The following is a 23488-nucleotide window of genomic DNA, read 5'->3' as shown; positions in this document are numbered from 1 at the left end:
TGATATATTAGTCAACAAAATTAATTCATTTAGGCTACATGCAGAGAGGCATAGCATCCGTGACTAGAGAAGAACGTGTCCCATGGTACTCTACCCTGGCAAACCTGACCTGGAATATTCTGTTCCATTCTTGGCACCACATTTTAGGAAGGACATTGATAGAATGGAAGCAGTCCCAAGGAGAGCAACCAGGATTGTGAAGGGCCTTCATGTTATTCCGTATGAGATAGAACTGGGGTTGTCAATTCTAGAAACTTGGAAGGATGTGATAATTGCCTTCAATTATGTGAAGGATTGTTATGTGAAACTGGGATTTGTTTTGTCCCAGAGTGCAGAACCAAGGGTTGTTGCTAAGGGGCAAATTTAGACTGGATATGAGAAAAAACTCTCCACCTATCAGAACCATCCAAAAGTGGATTGGGCTGCCTAGAGGGGTAGTGGGTTTTCCCTTGCTGGAAGTCTTCAACCAAAGGCTGGATGGGAGGTGTGTTGTAGTGAAGATTTGTGTATAGATTAAACTAGATGGCCTCTGAGGTCCCTTGTGGCTCTGAGGTTCTATGAAGGTGAAAAGTTAGGAAATTTCTAAATAATTGACCAGTAAAAAATTAAGTTAAAGCAGTCTCCTTTGCTGTCAGACTTCTAGCTTCTTAATGCAGAACGATTGTGTGTGGTAAATAGAATAATGGCTCTTACTAAGAGAGGCTAGCTTCAGGTCACAACTGAATTGAACAAACCTTTACTAAGCATTCTCTATGTACAAGATGTAGTATATATCTTTGTGATAACAATAGCTCACATTTATGCTTGGCTGATACAGGCCATGTTGCATCGATTGTCTCTTTTGGGTCAAAACAACCCTATGATGGTGGCAGCAGAGGCTTTATTATTCCCATTGAACAGAAGAGAAAACCCAGGCCTAGAAGGCATTTTCCCAAGGCCGTGTAGCTAGTAAGTGGTAGAAATAGAACTCAAAACCGGACAAATTCCCTCTTTGAATGGGGGGAGATTGGAATCTGGCCTCTAGTATTACTTGACCTAGGCAAGTTCTTTTCCTCCCCCCTCTCCTTTTTTGTTGTTAACCTGTGGTTTTATTGGTGTAGGAAATTCCTAGTGTGGAGATTTCCTCTACCAATGCACATTGATAACCATCCTGCAACTTATTGTCTTAGGAAGTTGCCGTGGGCAGTGAGAACTTCAATGACTTACCTAGGGTCACACAGCTAATATGTAGTAGGACTTTAACTCAGATCCTCCTGGCTTGAAGGCTGGCTCCATGTCTGTTATTATCTGTTCTGGGACAGGCCTGACAACCCCTTACGACTATGCCTAAATGAGCCTATTGAGACATCTGTCTTTGGTCTCCCAAAAAGGGCATGATCCTGGGGGCACTAAAGAGTATGACCCTGAGGAATGGGGCCAGGAAAAAGAGGCAGGGGTCCAGAACAACCCAAGGCAGCAAAGCTCTCCCTTTCTGAGCTGCTGATCACCCACTAAGCCCTCCCCAGCCCCAAGGAGGGGAAAAAACTGAGCAAATAATTCAGGAAAATTCCTGAGGGTGGAAGATTTTTGTCAACTTTAGTTAAATATAGATTTTAAATTGCCAAAATGTACTCAGCAGCCTGGAGACAGGCTCGCAGTTTGAGAAGTCAGCCAGTCAATAAACACACTACATCAGAGTTTACCCTTTAATGGGGCTATATTAGCTCCCCTTGCAAAGGTTACTCCAAAGGAAAAAGAATATATTGCTCTTTGGCAAATGGGTGGGCAACTCCCCTTAAAGCCCAGCAGTGGCTTAATTGCTTTTGAAAAATGACTCTGTGTGTTGTTATTTGCAATGATGTAGAAAGTATGGTTCAAAGAGTGAGAAGAGCAGCCCCCAGCCCGTTGGATGGATCTTCCAATGTTCTAGAAAGTGCTTTGGCCTGAAAGTTGGTTCCTCCTATCGGTTCTAATTCTTCTTTACAATATGACTAATGTGAAAATATGTTTAATAGAAATGTATATGTAGAGCCTATATCAGATTGCACACCATCTTGGGGAGGGAGGAGGGGAGGGAGTGGGAGAAAATTGAAAACTCAAAACCTTATGGAAGTGAAAATAAGTTAATTAATTAAAAAAATAAACAACTTTAAAATAATGCCTCAAATCAAATTTTGGAGTGACAGAGCCAACAAAAGGTCAGAGAGAGACATTTTTCCAGCTTGTGTCAATTTAGAAGGTCCACAGGAGAGGGTGGGTGCAGGCCCTGAGTATGACAGGAGTCCTAGCCCAGCAGTGGGCCATGGAGGTGGCAGTGACAGCAGTAGCAGGAAGCTCTTAGCTCATAGATGGTAAAGGGGATGGACAAGTAGTCAGAAAGAGATGACAAGGACCTTTTTGCTGGGTGCAGCTGGCACTTATTGGCAACTCTACTGCCCACAAACAGTTCTAGGTCACAGTGCCAAGATGGAGAGAACTTGGCATTGGTCGCAAGGGACCAGGGGCCCTGGTTGCAGTTTCAGGGCCAAGAAGAACACTACCACCAGCAGCTCCAGGGGAGCAGGAACCCTTCCTGAGTAAAGACCGGAGTGCAGACCAGGTGAGTAGTGACCACACTCTCCCAGGATCACAACCACCTTGGAATCACTGAAAACTTGAAGACCCTCAGATTATATGATTGGCATATAATTGTAATGGAATACTATTGTGATATAAGAATGATGACAGGGTGATTTCAGAAAAACATAGATTGATATGAACTGATGCAAAGCAAAGTGAGAAGAACCAGGAGATGATTGTGCACAGTAACATCAATGTTGTAATGATGATCAACTGTGAAAAACTTGGCTACTCTGATCAATTCCAAAGGACTCATGATGAAAAAAAATAGTATCCAACTCCAGAGAGAGAACTGATGAACTTTGAGTACAAAATGAAACATGATTTCCTTTCTTTTTCTTTCTTTCTTTCTTTCTTTCTTTCTTTCTTTCTTTCTTTCTTTCTTTCTTTCTTTCTTTCTTTCTTTCTTTCTTTCTTTCTTTCTTTCTTTCTTTCTTTCTTTCTTTCTTTCTTTCTTTCTTTCTTTTTTCCTTCTTTCTTTTTTTGTGATATGGCTAATAAGGAAATACGTTTTGCATGATTTCACATGTGTAATTGATATCATATTATTTGCCTTCTCAGTGGGTGAGGGAAGGGTGGGAGGGAGGGAGAAAATCTATAACTCAAAATTTTAAAAGAATATAAAAATAGATAGTATATTAAAAGAAGGAAAAAACCCCCTGTAAAATGGGGATAATACTAGCACCTCCTTTCCAAGGTTGTCGTAAGGATGAAAATAAGATGGTATTTGTGAAGCACTTAGCATAGGACCTGGGATGCAGTATGTGCGATGTAAATGCTGTTTATTGCTGTCGTTTTTGTCACCTGCACTGAAGGAAGATCGCCTTGGCTGGTGAGTGTAGGATAGACTGAAGTGTGAGGAGACTTGAAAGGGGAAGACCAACCAGAGAGCTATTGCAAAGCAGTGCAGGTGAGGGAGATGAGGGCCTGTACCAAGGAGGCACTGGTGTGCGTAGAGAGAAAGGGACAAAGAAGAGAGATCTTTGATGGTATCAATGACAAGACTCGGCAACAGATGGGACATTGGCGATGAAAGAGAGTGAAGACTTGAGGATGACCCCAAGGTTGTGAGTCTGGGTGACTATGAGGATGGTGGTACCCTGATAATGAATTCTACAGAAATAGGGATTATTATTAGGATGCCTCTCTTTTGTACAGGTAATTCTGCTAATTAATTATGGAGCACCCCTTACCCAGAAGTCCCCAATTCCTCTTCATACTCAGGACAGCCAACTCCATAGCTGGCACCTCTTTGGATTTCTCCTTCCTTCTTCCTTAATGGATCAATAAGGAGAAAAAAAACAACAAAGAAATAAACATTGAAGAAGACACAGTAGGCTACTTATGATCACCCCCATTGCTGTCTTTCCCTAATGAGAAGAGAGTTTACAGGTTGCCATGGCAACCTCCTCAGTGCTCCACTCTATTTGAACTTTCATTATAGAATGATCTAGAATTATAGGATTTAGAGTTCAAAGGGACCTTCAAAACAGGATCATAAGATCTTTGATTTAGATATGGAAGGGACTTTAGAATCCCCTTAGTCCAACTCTGTCAGGCTGAAGACACAGAGTGACTTGTCCAAGGTCACATGAGTTATAGCTATCTGAGTGAGGATTTGACACCAGATCTTTTCGACTTCAAGTCTAGTACTCCATTCATTATACTATGCTGTGGCTCTTTTATCTAGTACAACCAGTTGTGTTTTACTGGGGAAACTGAGGCAGTATAGTATGAAGGATTTGGAGTCAGAGGGCCTGGGTTTCTATCTTATGTGCCACTGGACAAGTATCTTATTTTCTTTGGCCCTCACTTTCCTTGTCTTTAAAATGAGGACATTCACTTAAATGACCTCCAGGGTTCTGTGTGGTTCCAAAAAGCATGATGCCATGATCTCTCTGAAGCCTCAGTTCCTTCATCTATAAAATGAGGATAATAATGCTTATACTACTCACCTCACACTGTTATTGTAAGGAAAGTGATTCATGCATTTTTAAGAACTACAGAATGAAATTGATGTTCACGATATTGTGAATTTATGTTCAAAAGTTTTAAAACAGCTTCAAAGAGGGGAAAGTTCTTAATGATGTCCTTCAGAAGGTAGTGGATTCTCCATCATTTGAGGTTCTTAAGTGGAGACAGAATGATGACTTTTTGGGGATATTTCAAGGGGATTCCTCTTCAAATAGGGCTTGGAAGAATAATAATAATAACAAGAAGTATTTATATAGTGCTTTGAGTTAAGTTGGCAAAGCACTTTACATATGTTATTTGTTCTTCTCAATGACCCTGTAAAGTAGGAGCTATTATTATTCTCATTTCACATGTGAGGAAACTGAGGCTGAGTGAGGTTATATGACTTGCCCAAGGTCACACAGTCAGTGAGTGTCTAAAGGACAGATTGAAGTTAGGTCTTCTTGACTAAATGAAAAGCACTCTATGCTGCCTCGGTGAAGTCCGCCCCTTCCATATCTACGATTCTGTGACTCTGTGAAGTGTGATGGACCCTTAGGACAATCCTTGAGGACTTGTCATCCCTACCAGGGGCCTAGGCCAGGGCCAAGACCCAAGGCTTCCTGGGGCTAGAACTCTGCTAGAGAGCCAGCTCCTTCACTCTGAGGGAAAAAAAAAACTGCTCAGCTCATCCCACTCTCTTTAAAATATTCATGTAAGCATAGCCTAAGGCTATAGAATAACATAATAAGATTAGACTTTCTGTAAGTTTCTTGATCTCTGGAGACAGAGAAAGTCAGGAATATCAGTATCTCAACTCCTTCCCAGCTATGCCCTATATCTGTGGGCTCTGGGGCCCTTGTCAACCATAAAAAACCTGGTATGAAAGAAATATTAATTATTCAGATGAACACTAACCTTCAAACAGCATAATTATAATCCTGGTACCCATAAGAAAGAGTAAGGGTAAAGGACAGGACTTTTAGAGAGGAGAATGGGGAGTGGGAGGCTGCTCTGTAACTCAGTCACACATGGCTACTCCCCTTGAGTCTTCATGGTGTACTCTCCCAGTAGCACAGTTAATGAGAACTTGTAGGTGGCAGGCCTACCCACATGGGTCATAAAGCCTTTTACCTATTTGCTATGGTGCTCTAGATGTGTGTGTGTGTGTGTGTGTGTGTGTGTGACTGCATATGCGTGTTTAAGAGTATGTGTAGGAGGTGGTGTTTATTTGCTTGTGGGTCAATCCCATGAATTATTGACTCAAGAACTCATTTCTTTTTTAGAGACCACCTTCTGGGAGGCAGCAAGGTGTAGGGCAAAGAATGTTGGACTTGGAGTCAAGAGATCTAGGTTCCAGACTCTACTCTACTATGAACTAGCCACATAGTGTTTCTGTGGGCAAGTCTCTTACTCAATTTGACTCTGTCTCATCATCGGTAAAATGGGGTGTCGAGACTGATAGCACCTATTTTACCAGGTTGTTGTGAGGAAAGTGCTTTGAGAATCTCAGAATTCTATATACATGTGCGCGGATGATGGCGAGCCTATATTGAGAGAGACTGGCACGGCCCTTAGAACATAGAACAAAGAATGGCAGGGTTGGAAGGGATCTTAGAACACAGGAAACAATGTCAGAGCTGGAGGGAGACTTAGAAAATTAGAATTTCTAAAATGGATTATAAGAGTGTCTATTTGTGAGCTCTTAGGAAGGGAAGAGGAGGAGAACAGCATGATATAATACAGAAGACCTGGGTTTTGAGTCCAAGGACCTTGCATGATTTTGATATTTCATGGTAGAAGAACCTTTACAGCAGAAATTCTTAATCTAGGAAATGTTTCTTGCTATGACCCTGAGCAAGTCACTTCATAGATGTTGGCCTCAATTTCTTTTTTTTTTTAATATGAATTTATTTATTTTTAGTTTTCAATATTCACTTCCATAAGTTTTTGAGTTCCAAATTTCTCACCCCTCCCCCCCCCAAGATGGCATGCATTCTGAATACCCTTCCCCTGGTCTGCCTTCTCTTCTATCTCTCCCCTCCCTTCTCTTATCCCCTTCCCCTTCTATTTTCCTGTAGAGCAGGATAGACTTCTGTACCCCATTTCCTGTATTTCTTATTTCCCAGTTGCATGTGAAAACATTTTTTTAAAAACATGTGTTTTTAAAACTTTGGGTTCCAAATTTTCTCCCTTCCTCCCTCCCCACCCATTCATTGAAAAGGCAAGCAACTCAATATAGGTTGTACATGTGCAGTTATGCAAAACACTTCCATAGTAGACATGTTGTGAAAAACTAAACTCTATTTTCCCTTAATCCTATCCTGCCCTCCCATTTATTCTATTCTTTCTTTTGACCCTGTCCCTCCTCAGAAGTATTTGCTTCTGATTACCCTCTTTCCCAATCTGCCCTCCTCTCTATCACCCCTCTACTCTCTTGTCCCCTTCTCCCCCTATTTTCCTGTAGGGTAAGACAGATTTCCATACCCAATTGAATGTGTATGTTATTCTCTCCTTAAGCCAAATCCTATATGAGAATAAGATTCCCTCATTCCCTCTCCCTTCCCCTGTTTCCCCTCCCTGTGCTAAAGAGACTCTTTTTCTGTTTTTTTTTTGTGAGATAATTTACCCCATTCTACCTCTCCCTTTCTTCTCCGAGTATCATCCTCTCTCATCCCTTAATTTTATTCTCCAGATATGACCCCTTAATCTTCAACTCACCCTGTGCCCTCTATCTATCTATCTATATATACATACATACATTTTTTCCTTCAACTACCCTAATACTGACAAAGTTCTCATGAGTTACAAATATCATCTTTCCATGCAGGAATGTAAACAGTTCAATCTTAATAAGTCTCTTATGATTTCTCTTTCCTGTTTACCTCTTCATGTTCCACTGAGTCCTGTATTTGAAAGTCAAATTTTCTGTTTAGCTCTGGTCTTTTCATCAGGAATGCTTGAAAGTCCTCTATTTCACTGAATGACCATTTTTTCCCCTGAAGGATTATACTCAGTTTTTCTGGGTAGGTGATTCTTGGTTGTAATCCTATCTCCTTTGCCCCGGAATATTATATTCCATGCCCTGCGGTCCTTTAATGTAGAAGCTGCTAAATCTTGTGTTATCTTCATTGTTTTTTCCACAGTACTTGAGTTGTTTCATTCTGGCAGCTTGTAATATTTTCTCCTTGACCAGGGAACTCTGGAATTTGGCTACAATATTCCTAGGAGTTTTCCTTTGGGGATCTCTTTCAGGAGGAGATCTGTGGATTCTTTCAATTTCTATTTTGCCCTCTGGTTCTAATATATCAGGGCAGTTTTCCTTGATAATTTCTTGAAAGATGATGTCTAGGCTCTTTTTTTGATCATGGCTTTCAGATAGTCCAATAATTTTTGAATTCTCTCTCCTGGATCTATTTTCCAGGTCAGTTGTTTTTCCAATGAGATATTTCACATGGTTTTCTAATTTTTCATTCTTTTGGATTTGTTTTACAGTGTCTTGATTTCTCATAAAGTCACTGTCTTCCAATTGCTCTATTCTAATTTTTAAGGAAGTATTTTCTTCAGTAATCTTTTGGACTTCCTTTTCCATTTGGCCAATTTTTCTTTTTAGGCATTTTTCCCTCTCATTGGCTTTTTGGACCTCTTTTGCCATTTGGGTTAGGCTGTTTTTTAAGGTGTTATTTTCTTCAGTATTTTTTTGGGTCTCCTTTAGCAAGCTGTTGACTTGTTTTTCATGATTTTCTTGCATCACTCTCATTTCTCTTCCCAGTTTTTCCTCTACTTCCTTACTTGCTTCTCAAAATCCCTTTTGAGCTCTTCCAAGGCCTGGGACTGATTCATATTTTTCTTGGAGGCTTTGGATGTAGGAGCATTGACTTTGTTGTCTTCTTCTGGTTGTATATTTTGATCTTCTTTTTCACCAAAGTAAGATAATATAGTCTGACTCTTTTTGCACTGCTTGCTCATGATCCCAGCCAATTACTTGAGTTTTAAATGCTTTGTTAAGGTAAGAGTCTGCTTCCAATGTGGAGAGTGTACTGTCCCAAGCTTCAGGGGTTTGTGTAGCTGTTTTCAGAGATACTTGAAGGGACCTGTAAATTTTCAGTTCTTCCAAGGTGGTATGATAAGGGGTGAGGTGTTTAACTCCTTTCCTGGCCTGTGAGCACAGGTATTCCTTTCTGTCCTATAACTGTGAGGAGGGGTTCATCTTCACAGCCACTACAAGCTCCACCACGCCAGCGCTCTTCCTTACCCCAGCACTGCGGCCCAGAACTGTGACCCAGATCCAAGTAGGGGCAAAGCAAGAGATTCCTGTCTCAGCACTGGCAAAGAGATTCCTGCAGTCCCTCTCTGATCAGACACTGGATTCCCCCTCAGTCTGTGGGCCGGAAGCTTGGGAAGCTGCTGCCCCCCCCCACCAGGCTCGTGGGGAATGGAGCTGAGACCCCGCCTTCCTCTCTGACCACAGACAGAAACAGACTTTTCCCACTGACCTTCTAAGTTGTCTTTGGCATTCGTGGATTGAGGTGTCTGGAAACCTCCACAGCTGCCCGCCATTCAGTCCTCTGAGGCCTGCTCCAGGTTTGCTGCAGCCTGCGTGCCCACACCACGCTGTGCTCCCAGCCCGGCGCACTACACCTTTCTGATCAATCATCCAGGTTGTCTTGGGCTGGAAATTTGTTTCATTCTGTCTTTTTGTGGCTTCTGCTGCTTCATAATTTGTTTAGAGCCATTTTTTGTGAGTATTTGGAGGGGTTTGGGGGAGAGCTCAAGGAAGTCACTGCTTTCACTCCACCATCTGGGCTCTGCCCCGGCCTCAATTTCTTCATCTGTAGATTGAGGACAGGTAGACTAACTAGATCAGTGGTTCTTACAGAAAATCTGGGAACTCCTGGAAGTCCTTGAGACCACTTCAAGGGGTCAGTGAGTTCATAACTATTTTCATAATAGTAAGAAGATGATTTGATTTCTAATACAGTAAATATTGAAAGATATAACTCACAAAAGCAAATGTTCTTTAAGGGAGGCATCCTCAATAATTTTTATGAGTGAAAAGGAGTACTAAGATTGAAAAGTCAGAGAAAAACTGGGATAGATTATATTTACAAGGTCCCTTCCCCTCTTGAAATCTGTGTTCCAATGTTTTCGAAGGGATTCTTTAAATCATGCCAGACTAATTGTATTTCCATTTGTGATAAGGTTTCCAAACAAGTATGTCAGGAGACTTTTGTAGATATAATATACCTGGATTTTGGCCACGTGCTTGATATAACTTCTCATGATATCCTAAATGGTGGAGAGACGTAGGTTGTATGATAATGCAGTTAGGTAGATGTAGAACTGATTGATCTCCAGGATCCAAAAAGTACTGATTATTAAGTAGATGCCAGCCATTAGGGAGGTCTCTATCAGGATGCCCAAGAGCTCTATCCTATTGTCTTCAACATTTTAATCAATGACTTACATGGATATGTATTAGTTAAGATCATCAAATTGCACATAAAGCAGTTTCAAGAGACTAGATAAAACCCTTTGTGACAGAATTAGAATAAATATTATTATAATAGACTTGAACCATGGGGAGAAGCTAAAAAACATGAAATTTGTACTCCCAAACAGCAATGTATCTGTAATTTCACTGATGTGGACTTATCCTGTGTGGCTCTTGTCCAACTCCTCCCATAAATCTGCCAAGGGGACCATCTAATCATCTAGGGGTCTTTTTTACATTCTTGACAATGCATGGATACCAATGGAGGGTGCACTCTGTCCAATGGTTATCCTTAGATTTTATTGTGAAAGGGAGTCCTACCATGCACCTCCCCGCCTGTTGAATCTTCTGCATAAGTCCTCTTCTACAATGTACTTCAGCCTACTCATGTGCCCCATGGGAGGGGGTCCCTTCCTTTGCTACATCTATTGCCCTTTTGTTAATCCTTTATTTCATTTCTTTGGAGACTGTAGCTTTCCATGACTTGCAGCAAGACAGCATTATCTGAAAAATCTCTAGGTTAAAAAGGTGGACTTTGGTTTCAGGAGGAAATGGAGGATAATTAAAAGAACTGTACAATTTCCTCAAAGGAACTCTCGCCCATTCTCCTCTCCTCTATTTTCAATTCTAGGCTCAGTTCATTATTCATTTGCAGGGTCCACTGAAGACAGACGTAGTGATAGATGAACTTTATGGTTTGCTAATCCAGCTGCATCTTATAGCTTGTTATTTTTCCTCTACTTAGTACTATCTATGTAGATGGTTAGGCTAGTCTAGCCAACAAATCTTTTTATTTAAGGAGATTTATTCTGTGAAATCTGGATTCAGTCAAAGGGCCACACTTGAGGACCTAGAGGGCCACAGATTCCCCAGCCCTGGTAGACTTTTGAGGAATAATATGTTTCATATCAGAAGTCCTGCACTGTTTTGGGGCTTAATGTAATTTAGAACACAAATGAGAACATAGGCAAATAGGAACATTGATTCCTGACCCTCATCTATTGGGAAAATCTTCAACGATGGCAGTGACCATTTTTCACAAGCCTCCATTCCATATTCTATGCCTCACTTGGTATTAATAATCTGAGGGTGCTCAAAGCTTTCACTGTTGCATCATTTCTCAAGGAATCTTGCATGATTTTGATATTTCATTGTAGAAGAATCCTTAAAGACAGAGGTTCTTCACCCAGGATCTGTGACCTTTTGAAAAAATTATATTTTGTTAACTATTTCGGTGTAATTTATTTCCTTTATAATCCCAAACTATTTTATTTTATGAACTTAAAAACATTCTGAGAAGGAAGAAGGGGAACAGGCGTTTAATAAGTACCTACTATGCGCCAGGGATTGCATCAAGCACTTTATAGAAATTATCTCATTTTATCCCTAGAACAGCCCTGGGATGTAGATGCTACTATTAGCCCTATTTTACAGTTGAGTAAACTGAGGCAGACAGAAGTTAAGTGACTTGCCCTGAGTCATACAGTTAGTAAGTGTCTAAGGTTAGATTTGTGCTAAAGCCTTTATGAGTCCAGGTCCATCCATTTATCCACTGTACTACCCACTTGCCTGGAAAGGGGTCTGTGGGCTTCGTTAGATTGCCAAAGGGGTCTATCACACACACACACACACACACACACACAGACATGGTTAAGAACTCTAACCTTAAGATATCAGTTCATTGTACCGATTCAATTTTTTAAAAAATACCCAACAAACTATAAACATAGTGAGGTCTTAACTTCTGTACATCTTTCAGTAAATGGTGAGCTTGTACATATGTGATCTGCTATAGACTATCATTTGTGAAAAACAGGTTTGTTCCATTCTGATATTTTCATCAAGATGAAATTTAATGGAGGTAAATGTAAAAATTTGTATTTGAGTTAAAAAAAATCAGCTGTATAAGAATATAATATGTTGGGAAAAGGAGGAGCAAGGAAAGAAAGGAGACAGAGAGAGAGAGAGAGAGAGAGAGAGAGAGAGAGAGAGAGAGAGAGAGAGAGAGAGAGAGAGAGAGACAGAGAGAGACAGAGAGAGACAGAGAGAGAGAGAGAAAGAGAGAGAGAGAGAGAGAGAGAGAGAGAGAGAGAGAGAGAGAGAGAGAGAGGGAGAGAGAGAGAGAGAGAGACAGAGAGGAGACAGAGACAGAGAGAGAGACAGAGAGAGAGAGAGAGAGAGAGAGAGAGATTGTTAGACCTGGAAGAGACAGTTATGGGGTCACAGATGCAGGGCTAGAAGGGTACTTAGAAGTCACCTGTCCAGCTCCCTTATTTCACAGATGGAGTGGGGGTGGGGGTTAAGTGACTTACCTGTGGTAGTAAGTGGCTGAGGTGGGATTTGAACCCAGATCCTTAGACTTCAGAACCAGGACACCTTCCATCGTATCTCCTAAAGCCCTCTAGCATTCTGGCAGTTTGTGGTGCAGCAGGAAGAGTCTGGGCAAACCATGTGCCCTCTTTGAGAGGCAGTTTCTTCCTTTGCAAAAGAAGAGTTTTCAGCTCTTGCACTGTGTCCCCACCTGGGTGCAGTGCTGTAGAGAAAGTGTTTGCTATAGTTTAAAGCTACAGAAATGGGGGCTTTGCTTAGAGCCTGAGGTCACACCACGCCAGGACTTGCCCCTGGATCTCCTGACTCTCAGTCCCATGTCTTTTTCTGCTAAGCTCCATCACCTGGCCTGGATAATGTCAGTAGACCCATGCCCTCTCAATGTCACCTCTGACCTCTCAGGTTGGAAGCAGAGTTACTGGGATCACTTTGATAAACAGCTCTTTCCCTTTTGGCTCCTGTGCTTTGGTGATCATTTCCCCAGGCACTCACTCCCTTCCCTGGTCCTGGGGACAGAGGACACTTGCTTAGGGGGTGGGGTCCTTTAGGGTGAGGGGAAGGCTGGAAAACAGGTCAGAGATTCTTATCTGGACACAACAGCCACACAAATATCTTAACCGTTTGTTTCTCCTTGAGTAATGCCACTTGTTCCAACATCTGCTTATTTAATCTTTCTGCTGTCCAGAAGAAACATCCCAGCTATTCGCTGGCAAGGGGACTGCCTGAGATGAATTTGAAATGTCAAGTGAACCCAGCATCGGTTGCTCCCCCCTCCTCAACCCCAACACACACACATTTTGGTGATTGTTTGATCTGAAAAGCACTGGCTATCCTTCCACACAAATCCATCAAACCATAGCAGAGAATGTAGAATGTTAGAAAGGGAACACGTTTGAGAAGACAGAAGGTCACAGCATGAAAGGACCGTAAGCCAGAGAGTGTTAGAGATGTCAGGACTTAGACCGTGAAACGTCAGAGCTGGAAGGAAACTTAGAACGCAGAATATCAGAACTGCATGGGCCCTTAGAACACAAAATGTCAGTTCTAGAAGGGACCTCAGACCGCAGAATAATAGAACTGGATGGGCCCTTAGAACACAAACTAGCAGTACTGGAAGAAAACCCTAGAACGGAGAATGTTAGAGCTAGAAGGGGCATTAGAATATAGAATGTCAGAGCTGGATAGGCCCTTAGAACACAAAATGCCCGTTCTGAAAGGGACCTTAGAACACAGAATGATAAGGGACCTTAGACCATAGAAGTCCATCATAGCAAACCTTAGGACATTGAATGTCAATCCTCAAAAGGCCCTTAGAATGTGGACTGTTTGAGCTGGGTGGACCCTTAGCACATGCAGTGCTTGTGCTGAAAGGGATCCTGGAATATCGACTGTTTGCTGTTCAGTTGTTTCAGTGGTGCCTGACTCTTTGGGACCCCATCGGGGTTTTCTTGGCAAAGATACTGGAGTGATTTGCCATTTTCTTCTCCAGCTGTTTTACCAGATGAAAGAACTGAGGCAAAAAGGTTAAATGACTTGCTTGGGTCACACAGTGAATAAGTATCTGAGACTAGATTTGAACTCAAGAAGATGAGTCTTCCTAACTCTGGGTCTGGCACACCATCCATTGAGACACCTAGCTGTCCTGTTCCAGGGCCCGTTGACCTTTCAGCACAGAATGTTAGAATTGGAATAGCCCTTAGAGGATGAAATGCCAGAGCTAGGGACTGAGCTTGTTTCTGTTCTGGAAGATATCTTTGATGACACTTTTGTGTAGAAGCTGCCATTGGCAGCACGTGATGAGCTTACAAGCACAAGGGTTTCTCCATAGCCCTTCGGGTCGCCCTAGTTGGGATCCTTTGAAGAGCCTGATCTTCCATAGTTTGAAGTGATACAGGATTAGGAGCACCAAGGAAAAGGGTCTTGGTGGTTGAAAGCAGCTTGGGGTCCCTGGAAATGCTGTGCCATTTCCTACGTGGGATCCAGCTAGATCTTTTTCTCCTGTTCAATGCTGGCTCCAGCTCACTATCCTTTTGTGACCTTTTGTAATCAACCTTTAACTGATCAACCAACAAGAGTTAATTATGCATTTATTTAAAGCAGCCAAAGCTAGGCTCTCAGGAAGGTTCTATTCTATGCAATCCTAGTGATCAGAGTGCCTTGAGCGGAACAAACCTTTCAGCTTGGCATCCAAAGCCCTTCGCCATCTTGTCCCACCCTGCTTTTCCAGCTTTGCCTTACATTAGGCCCCTCCATGTACATTTGGCTCTAGCCAATATAATACATGTTTAGAGATTCAGGAAGCACCCTGGTCTTATCAGCAGCACATTTATATGCCAGACTTAGGGTGGGTTACTCCTGGAAATGGCTAATCTCCCCCTTTGAAATTGAAGGTAATAATAATCATCAACCACAGAATGGGTGAATGTTTTCTGAACTTGCCTCAAAACTCTGGGAGTGCCTCCTGCTTATGCTGTGCGGCTTCCCATGCGCTGACTGGAAGGGGGAGCCACTAAAAGGTTTGGCAGGGGTCAGTCACAGGGGCGGGGGGAGATATCGCTACTGTGTGCTGGGAAGATGGCATGATTAGCTTTTTTGTGATGGATTGGAGAAAGGAAAGACTGGAGGAAAGGGGGCTTCTATTTCAATAAAATTATTGACCCCTAAATTAAGAGGATATTATGATTACATAGGTGAGAAGAGATAAGCGTCTAGATTAGGGTTATGGTGGTGGGAATTAGAAAAGAGGAAATGGGTGGGAGAGCTATTGCAGTGTGAGAATTGAAAGACTTGGCAAATGACTATGTTGGGGGTGGTGGTGACAGAAATGGGAAAATCCAAGATGACTCCAAGACTTCCAGTCCTGGTTTTTGGGAGGATTGGGATCTATCTTTCATTTATGGTGCTTGTATTTTGGGACCATGTGTTGTAGGAGAAACAGCCCTAGACCAGGAATTGGGAGATCTTGGTTTGAATCCCTGGGTAGGATCTTGGGCTCTTTGAATTTAAACTCTATGAGCCTTGGATTCTTCCTTAATAAAGTGGATATAGTAATCTCTGCATTATCTTCTCAAGGGTTATTGCAAAGAGATGTCTTTTGGATGTTAGAACTCAAAAGAAAGGTGAGATCTTCTGACTCTCAACAGATAGCCTGTTGAGAGATAGCAAGATATCAACAGATAGTAAGTTCACCGTGGTTCAGACTCCAGGCTCCAGGACTCCACTGTCTGTGCCTAGAACTGAAAAGTCCAATGAAACAGATCCCAAACCCAAGAGTTTTGAGTTCATGAGGCCCGAGGGTTTGTATGTAGGGGGAGGTGTTGCCCACCTTAGTGCAAGGTGTCCATGCTTCAGGTAAACAAACCTTCTAAACAGAGCTAGAAAGAGTGAGATTGTCTCAGTAGGGTAATTTAAAAAATGCACCTGTTCCAGGTATGCAGCTAATGGAAAGAATTTCCCATGCATATGGAAAGGGACTAGAGAATGTCTTCTCCAAGAAGTAGGTCTCTGCTATCTCCCATAAGCATATCTCAACTTCAGGTGATCTAGGCATGTTCAAAACCTGATATATGCAGCTATATTAATACATATTGCACAAATGTATGCAAATCTATGTGTTTTCATGTGTATGTTTATTTTTTCTATATTTATGCTGCATACGTTTTATATATTAGAAGTGAACTCCTTGAAAATAGAGATTGTTTAATTTTTTGTACTTGCATACTCAGCACCTGGCACATAGTCACTTAAAAAGTACTTGTTGAGGGGCAGCTAGGTGGCATTGTGGGGAGAGTGCCAGCCTTGGAGTCAGGAGGACTTGAGTTTAAATCTAGCTTCAGATACTTACTAGCTGCGTGCCTCTGGGTAAGTCACTTAACCCCCAGTTGTCTCCAAAAAAAAAAAGTACTTGTTTATTGATTGAATAAGTAGGGGCCAAGAGACCTGGGGTCCTGTCTTAACTCTGGCACTACCTTGCTCTATGGGCTTGGGTCAGTCAGTCCTCTGCTCTGACTGAGCCTCTGGTTCTTTTCACTTCTTCAATGAGGGCGAGCAACCCTTCCCATCCCTCTGATAGAGGTGAGCAGGGTTGCTTATCCTCATGAGCTTTCGCTGAGATAGAAGATAGAGAAGACTTCGAAGAAGGGCCATTCAGATGTACAGGAGTGTTTCTGGGCCTCAGGGCTCCTTTAGAGTCTTAAAAATTACTGAAGATTCCAAAGAGTTTTTGTTCATGTGGATTATATCTATCAGTACTTACTATATCAGAAATTAAAATGAATAATTTTTAAAAATTACTTATTTATTTATTCCTTTTAACCAACATTTAAAAACCCATTACATGTTAATATAAATGACATTTTCTTAATGAAAAATAACTACATTTTCCAAAATTTAGTGAGAAGAGTGGCATTATTTTACAAATTTTACAAACTTTGCAAATCATTTTAATGTCTTTCTTAATAGAAAACAGTTCTATTCTCATATCTATTTTTACATTCAATAGGCTGTGACATGTTTTGGTTGAAGAATAAAATGAAAATCTGGTGTCACATTATGTAGTTAGAAAAGGAAGGAGTATTTTAATAGGAATATAATGTCTTAGTATTATTATAAACATACGTTTGACCTTGAGGACGTCCTAAAAGGGTCTCAGGGACCCCCAAGAATCCTTTGGCCATACTTTAAGAATCACTGCTGTAGCAAAATAATTCATGGTATTGTAGGGTACTTGGTTCTCAGATCCATGGCTCTGCACTGTGAACGAGCCCAATTTACCTCTCTGAGCCTCAGTTTTCTCATCTGCAAAATAAGGATGATAATATTTCCTTTGCCTAACTCATATAGTTGTTAGGGGCAGGGAGGGGAGATCAGTGCTTTGTAATCCTTAAAGAAGTATAGAAAAGTGATCATTTGTAATTAAAGTGCTATAGAAATGTGATTTCTTAACTATCAATAGGAAAAGGAAGTCCATTTAGGGAAGCTGAGTTAATAGATGAGTATTAGAGTATAAAAGCGTATATGGTTTTTTCTTTGCTTACCAAAAAGAGTTGAAACTCCTCTTTTTGGCATTTGAGGCCCTCCAAAGTCAGGCCTCACCCTCTCTATATCTCAATGTCAATAGTGCTGGCTCTGGAGGCAGAGAACCTGGGTTCAAACCCTACCTCTGACCCTCTCTGTGTGACCCTTGTCAAATTGCTTAACCTTGCTGTGCCTCAGTTTCTCCATATGTAAAACAAAAGGGTTCGAGCAGATGGTCTCTATAGTCCCTGCCAGCTCTATAGATCCACAATACTCATACAGTCCCTCACTGTCTCTCAAATGGTGGTACCTTGTTTAATTTTTAAGTTGTTTGATATACATATGCACATACACACACATACACACACACACATACACACACACACACACACACACACACACACACACACACACACACACACACACACATAGGCTATCTTCCCAAATAGACCATGAGGGTGAGGAATTGGTCTTATTCCTCTTTGAAAATCAGTTTAGCCACATGCTAGCTGCTATGAAGAGCAGACTAAGCCAAGAATTTAACCTCTTTTTCAAAGGTATCCAGGAGATTTTCTCATTCCTTCATTTATTTAGGCATTCATTCATTCATTCATTCATTCATTCATTCATTCATCCTGGATCTAGTGCTTTCTAGTTGTGTGACCTTGGACAAGACAGTTCCCTTCATGTGATGATTGAGTATAGTGGAAAGAGTGCTAGATTTGGGGGCCTGAGGATCTAGGTTCCAGCCTTGCCTTTGCTACTTACTGGTTATATGACCTTGGGTCAATAGCTACCTCTCTGAGCCTTGGATTCTTCCTCTTGAAAAGGAAGGAGTTCATTCAGAGCCTCCCTAAGGTCCCTTACAGTTCTAAATCGATGATGCCATGTGTACATTTTGTAAACTTTGAAGCTCTCTTTAACTGCAATTTCTGATTTTATGTCAATTCAATTAAACAAGTATATATTTAGTGCCGTACAAGGCACCATGTTGGGTGATGGAGGGAGAAAAAAATGTCAGCTTTTTGCCCTTAAGAAGATTGCGCTCAGAGGCAGCTAGGTGGTGCAGTGGATAGAGCTCTGGCCTTGGAGGCAGGAGGACCAGAGTTCACATCCAACTTCTGACACATGATATTCACTAGCTGTGTGACCCTGGGCAAGTCACTTAACCCTGATTTGCCTCACCAAAAAGAAAGAAAAAAGAAGCTTGCGTTCTACCAGAGTTGATATAGCCTGTACTTAGAAAAAAATGTGGGGGGCAGCTAGATGGCACAGCGAATAGAGCACCAGCCCTAGATTCTGGAAGACCTGAGTTCAAATCTGAATTCAGACACTTGACACATAATAGCTGCGTGACCCTGGGCAAGTCACTTCACCCCATTGCCTCACCAAAAACAAATAATAATAATAATAATAGTAATAATAACAATAATCTGATAGGAGGAGAATGTATAAAAGACAAAAGAAATGTGCAAACACAATAATATTTGGGAAAATGTGAGGAGAGAGAGAACATTTTCAACTGAGAATGTCATAGAAGCCTTTGTAGAGGAAGCCATAACTTAGCAGAGCTTGAAGGAAGAAGATTCTGAAAGGGGAGGATGAGGAAGAGGGGCATTCCAAGCATGGGGGACAGCCCTGGTGGGTTCACAGAAGCAAGAGATTATTTTGTTCTTAAAGGGAAGTAGTGTGAGAGGAGGCTAGAAAGGTAGACTGAAGTCAGACCACAGATACCTTAAATTCCATGCTAAGGACTTTGCATTTCATTTTGTAATTACCAGGGAGTCACTGAAGGCTTCTGAGCAGGTGAACAACACGCTTAGTTCTGTGCTTAAGGGTGATTATTTCAGAAGCTCCAGACAGATTGGAGAAGGGAACTGATTGGAGCTAAGGGCAAGTCATGTAACTTCTCTGGCCTTAGCTCCTTCCTCTGCCAAATGAGGGGATTGAAGGAGATGATCTATAAGGTCTCGCTGAGCCCTAAATACAATATGTGCAGCGAAGACAAATCTAATATAAGGATGCTTTAGCATTTTTTACAGAAAAAGGAGAAATGTCTGATGGTGGTGCTTGTGTGTGTGTATGTGTGTGCGTGTATGTTAGAGGGAGAGAGAGAGAGAAGAGAGAGAGAGAGAGAGAGAGAGAGAGAGAGAGAGAGAGACAGAGACAGAGACAGAGACAGAGACAGAGACAGAGACAGAGAGAGGAGAGGTCAGAAAGAATGAGAAAGAGAAAAAGTGAGAGAAAAGAGCAAGGAGAGAATGGGAGGAGGGAGGATGGGAAGGAGAAAGAAAGAGAGATTATGTGAGGCAGTGTGTGTGTGTGTGTGTGTGTGCGTGTGTGTGTGTGTGTGTGTGTGTGTGTGTGTGTGTGTGTGTGTGTGTGTGTGTGTGTGTGTGTTGAGGTAAGCTCTTGAAGGATACTGGAGAGTTTTGTGTCAAGGACACAAGTGATCTTCCTTAGCAAGGAGAAGGCTCCCCTTATCCTCTGAATGCAGAACAAAGTAGGAGAGGATGGCTCATGTCTCTTCTGGCACTGACCAGTCCACGTACAAAGTTCAAAACCCCGTGGGATACTGGGAAGCTGTGATGTGGACTCTGCCAGAGTGTGGCAGCTCAGCACCGGGCTATTGATTAGGGCAGGTGGAGGTGGAAGGGAGAAGGCAGGGCTGGGAAAGGCTGGCCCTGGTCCACAGCATTTAGGCTGATGAGCTGCTTTGGTTTTTTTAAACTTTTCTTTGAAGCCTGTGCTTACCTCTCATCTTTGCACTGCTCAGATCAAACTTGCCACTCTCCCCAGAGTCTCTGGGCTTTAATCTTCTTAAGTTTCTTTCCCAGCTTGTCTGTACAAAGTTTTATCTCTGGCTCCCCAGCAAAAGAACCTTGGGAAGCAGCTAATGTCCTCTGAGACCATCATGGCTGGTGGATGGAAAGGAACATGGGCTCCAAAGGTGATAATGGTGTTGCTTTTAAAAAAAATGTTTTTCTTTTATTGACTCCAAGGCTGAAAGGGAATTTACTGGTTAATACCCAATTTATGTGCAGGTGCATCTTCTGACAAATACATGTTCCATGGGGAAAAGAAGGGAGGCCTTGAACATTGACCTATCTCTAAATGCAAGTGCCCCTTTGTACACAGCAAAGTCTTTTAAACTGGGACCTAAGAACCTGTTTTTTTTTTTCATGGTATTTCAATATAATTGCCTTCCTTTGTAATCATGTGTATTTTGTTTTTTGCATATAAAAACATTATTCTTAAAGGGCCCCATGTGCTTCTTCAGACTGCCAAAGGGGTCCATGACACAAAAATGTGAAGAACTCCTTGGGTAACATGATGTAGAGTGACAAGGCTTCTAGATTTGGAGGCAGTGGCCTAGGTTCAAATCCCAGCTCTGCTGTTGATTGTGTGACCTTGGGAAAGTTCCTTTTCTGGTCCTTAGTTTCCTAAGCTCTAACAAGAGGGGATTGATTTAGATGACCTCTAAAGTCCATTTGAGCCATCCCATTCTGCTTTCCAAGGTCATATATAGCTCCAAATCCTATGATCCCACTATCCTGCAGTGTAGACAGAGGGAAAGGCTGGGGTGTTGGAGAGTGAGCAGAAACTCAGCAGAGCAAAAAGGGAATGAAGGATTGGTGGAGCTGCATGTTCCTACTGCCTGATGCTTGGCATGTGTTTCCCAGGGGTAGAAAATTGGGATTCAGCCTTGTTAGTACCATTCAGGTAGGTTGCTCTAGGCTAGGCAGGCCTTGGCCTTTTCTTTTTCCAATTTTCCCTATTACTCACTTTTCTAGCTCTGGTATGAAGAGTGTGGAGGGTACTGGAGCACAGCAATCTATAACGCCAAATCAACAAAGATCCTGGTGAATACTCCCTCCGGCCCTCACAGGGAAACAAAAGGAGAAGGATCCTACATTGCAGCCACTGCCGCAGTCATAGTTCCCAATCTCAGCCAGCCGCCATTCAGAATTGTAGAAGCTCAGAGGGGAAGCAGTCAATCCATCAATAAGCAGTTATTAAGTTTCTCCTACACTCCAGGCACTGTGCTAGGCTCTGGGAGTACAAAGACAAAAAGAAATAGTCCTTGTTCTCCAAAAGCTTCCATTCTACTGGGGGATACAAACACATACACATGCATGTATATGCCTATACCTGTATCTATATCTATTTCCAGATGTGTATGTATATAGGTACATATATGTGTATTTGTGAAACATATGCAATGGAATTTGGGAGAATTAGCAGCTGGGGTGGTGGTAGTGGTAGGAAATGCCTCATATAGGATCTTACCTTGGAGCTAAACTTTGAAGAAGGCTTGGGTTTCAATGGCTGGGACTGCTCAGGGCATTCCAGGTCTGGGCACCATCATGGAGATGGGACATGGAATGTTCTGTGTGAAGAAGAGCAAGAAGACCACTTTGGCTGGGATGTAAAGTGCACAAAGGCTATTTGTATGGGTTTTGTTTTTTCCAGCTTTCTCAATCAATGGGTAAGGAGGAGGTGGGAGGAGGATTCAGAAGGGAAAATAAAATAAAAGTGAATTTAAAAAGAAAGTGCACAAAGGGAGTAATGTACAAGCTTAGAAAAGCAGATGGAATCAGCTTGTGAAAGACTTTAAATGGCAAATTAAAGGTATTAGAATTAAAGATATTAGATTAAATTAAAACAAAAGTATTAAAATTACCTGGAGGTAAAAGGAGGTCCTTACTGAGCTGAAGAGTGGCATAATTAGGAATTTCACTTTAGCAGAAGATTCACTAGAAAGTACTTTCAAGGTCCCCTCCCCCAAACAATGTTGGGAAGGAAGGAAGAAAGGAAAGAATGAAGAAAATAAACATTTATTAAGCACCTGCTATGTATTGGGTGTTTGGCATGCCCTCAATGTGCCTAATAATGACTACCCAGGTTCATTGGAATATCTCCAATGAAGGAGGACTTACCGTCTCAGGCAGTAGGGTCCAAAGTCTATTTAGGGCAACTTCATCTTCCATTGATCGTCACATCTAGTGTGCTTTGATATTAGAAACAGCAAGTCCCTTCTTGCTACCTGGATTCCTAAAACATCCCCACTGGGCATTCTGGGGGCCACTATTAACTTTTGCTATTTGCTGCAATTCCAGGAGGGCAAGAGCTTCCCAGAGGAATCATCTGTGGGCAGGGCTTGGTGTCATCTTCATCCTATTCTGCCTCCATGCCTCATGGTGGCCCTGTCAAACCCAGAATATGGAAAATAGCCATATTGAAGAAAATATGAGACAGGATGGGATCAAGTTCATAGACAGGATATTCCTTAGAAAAGAAAAGGAAGGGGTACCTTTTTATGAGCCTACGGGTCTGAATGAGGGGATGAGTTCATCCCTGAATGCTCTGTTTTGATAGGAGTCACAATAGGAATAGCATGACAGAGAAGTAAAAAGCAAAGGCAGCTGTCATTATCATTAATCATTATTTATTATTATTATATATAGAAGGGAAATGAAACCCAGAGAGAGTAGTTTACTTGCCCAAAGTAACCCAGGGAAGAAGTTGCAGAACCAGGACATGATCCCAGATCCTCTAACTTTAAGCCCACAGTGCTTCAGAAGATGTCACAGTGCTTGAGAGAACATGTTTTACATGTTTGTTCAGTGAATGCGTGCACAAATGACTCCATGACTCAATGAATGAATATAGTCCTTTGCTTTTCACACAGTCATAAATTATCTAGAAGAATTAAGGATGTTCTGCCCTTACCATCTTGTCCTAAGTTACTTTATCTGCTAATTGTGACCACCCATCCAGGCCCTAAAGGCCAGACCAGACAAAGCAGACCAGACCCCAAAAGTCCTTCAGAACCTTACAGTGAAGACACCATGAGTCTGTGCATTCAGGCCACAACAAAAATATCTGCTGAGAGGCCTGGTCTCCTTCCTGACTCTATGTGAGTCTGGGTGCTGATCCAATCCTTGGAACCAAGGCTTCCGGTGCAAACAATGTAGGAAGATAAGCCCTGCATGCTGGGCACCTCTTGGGCCTCTCTGGCCCTGGTTCTTTGTCCCAGCAGCAGAATGTACAGAATTCTGTCAGCACCACCCTTCCTTACAGACGTTTTATGGGGCT

The sequence above is a fragment of the Phascolarctos cinereus genome, unplaced genomic scaffold, assembly GCF_003287225.1.
Source record: "Phascolarctos cinereus isolate Bilbo 61053 unplaced genomic scaffold, phaCin_HiC Scaffold_9;HRSCAF=440, whole genome shotgun sequence".
NCBI classification, from domain to species: domain Eukaryota; kingdom Metazoa; phylum Chordata; class Mammalia; order Diprotodontia; family Phascolarctidae; genus Phascolarctos; species Phascolarctos cinereus.
The sequence above is the reverse complement of the archived record's forward strand: the minus strand, read 5'-3'. Positions refer to the sequence as shown.